Source organism: Propithecus coquereli, unplaced genomic scaffold (assembly GCF_000956105.1).
Source record: "Propithecus coquereli isolate 6110/MARCELLA unplaced genomic scaffold, Pcoq_1.0 Scaffold137, whole genome shotgun sequence".
NCBI classification, from domain to species: Eukaryota; Metazoa; Chordata; class Mammalia; order Primates; family Indriidae; genus Propithecus; species Propithecus coquereli.
The window spans coordinates 8,160,902-8,162,715 of record NW_012137969.1 but is presented as its reverse complement, the minus strand read 5'-3'; the positions used below and the strand labels follow the sequence as shown (position 1 = coordinate 8,162,715).

The following is a 1,814-nucleotide window of genomic DNA, read 5'->3' as shown; positions in this document are numbered from 1 at the left end:
TTTCATTTAGCAGTGAGATTTCATTTTTCTTTATTAATTATCCCAAATATGAGCTATGTTTTTAGCCACCGTTTCTTGATTTATAAACTGAGTGTGATTCTCACAGATGATATACCAAATACATTTTTTTGTTCTTTGAAAAATCATGTTATGAACTTTTCTACAGTTAGATATCACAACTGCTGTGACTTTAAAGATTTAGCTGGAGAAAGTCTTAAAAAATTTGGTAAGGGTGTGCACTGGATGGATAGGTTGAGGGAACCTGTATAAAATCCCCCAAGACCCTGCTGCATCTCAGAAAGTGAGAGCAGAGCACACTGCAGGCGGTTGGGGTGGACTGCACGGGAGAGGGCAGCAGGCAGGAGCGCTCAGGGTCTGGAGGCCATGGTCAGTCTTGCGGTCTTTCCCCAAGGCCAGTGGTAAACCATTAGCAAAGTTATAAATCAGGAGAGTGACATAATGAGACTTGTGTCTGCGAAGCAGTGTTTTGCCATTATCAGGTTGAGATCACCAGGGGGGCAGGGAATACGTGCTCCTGCGCACATGGTGGGCTGCACCGAGGAGGGCACGGCATAAACAGAGGGTGTTCCTGCCGGGAGGAAACACGGGGCAGACCCAGCTTGGAGTCATCTCTGCTCTTTAGATCTACCAAGGCTGGGAAACTGAGGGACAATCTCACAAATTATTGCAGAAAAGAAAACCGGACCCGAATGGAAAGAGACAGTTTTCTTCCAGGTGGGGAAGGCAGTGAAGTGAAGTGGCCTGCAGATTAGACTGTCAGGTAGAAACGTGTAACTCCTGATTTGGGGGCTAATGGTGGTCACCTGGGAGAGTGTCGCTGCTTTGGGTAAAATACAGGGAGTACTTCGTGTGATAGCAAATCTCACACAGCAATGACGCTGAAGAAGCTGAAGGCAGGACAAAGAGTACTTTGTGCTGCGACTGCACGTTCCCTGGAAGTATGAAATTACTGGAAGGAAACTACGTTTATAAACAACCACGTCAATAACCTGTCAGTAAAGCGGAGACGACACCAAACGTCCTCACAGAGGCTGAGCGCGACTCACGTCCAGCTCAGCACAGCGGTGGAACCAAGCGCCTAGGTGACAGTCCCATGTCACATCAGCGTGGAGAGGCCACTGCGAGGACATCACACCCGTGGCCACCACGTCCTGGGTGTAGGGGACCGCGGTGTGGTGGAAACTGTGGGGTCCCCATTTCCAACTTTCCACACCGAGCCCCTCCCGGGTCTCAAGAGGATCGGCTGCCCCTCAGCAGGTGGCTGCGCACAGGAAGGCGGTGCCTCCGGGGCTGCTGCGGGAAGATCTCACTCACCAGGGACCTCTGCGACTCTCAAAGAGGCGGCGTCGGCGGGGCTACGCTGAGTCGGCGATGCTGCGTCGGCGATGCTGCGTCGTTTCACTCAGGGCGCGTCGCCTCGACGCAGGACGGGCGGATCTCCCCCTGCTGGCCGCCGCGGGCACTGCAGCCCTTAGCGCTCACGGGGCGGTGGCGGCGAGCGCCCCCTCCTGGCCATGCTGCAGAACCAGTTAAATTCCGAGTTCAGAGTATTCAGCCCCAGGATCTGGAAATTCAAACCAAGATGGGCTCACTGTCCTTTGTCCTTTAGAAAAATGGTGAGGGAGGGAAGAATTAAGTGGAGAACATAGGCAATGAAATAAGTGTAGACATAAACTTTACAACTTACACAAAAAATTCACTTAAAATGGTCCTCACACTTAAAATGCAAAGCTATAAAGATTCTAGAAGAAAATATAGGTGACCTTGGATTTGGCGATGAGTTTTAACACACA

The 1,814-nt window shown here is 50.9% G+C and overlaps 1 protein-coding gene across 1 annotated transcript in view; it reads right to left on the bottom strand.

Moving 5' to 3' along the window:
• Nucleotides 1–1,364, bottom strand: part of LOC105805978 (eukaryotic translation initiation factor 3 subunit C) — a 20,507-nt gene extending 19,143 nt beyond the window's left edge. The window contains exon 1 of the mRNA XM_012638961.1: nt 1,336–1,364. The gene's annotated coding sequence lies outside the window, so the exon portion shown is untranslated. The remainder of the gene's footprint in view (nt 1–1,335) is intronic.
• Nucleotides 1,365–1,814: the final 450 nt, after the last annotated feature.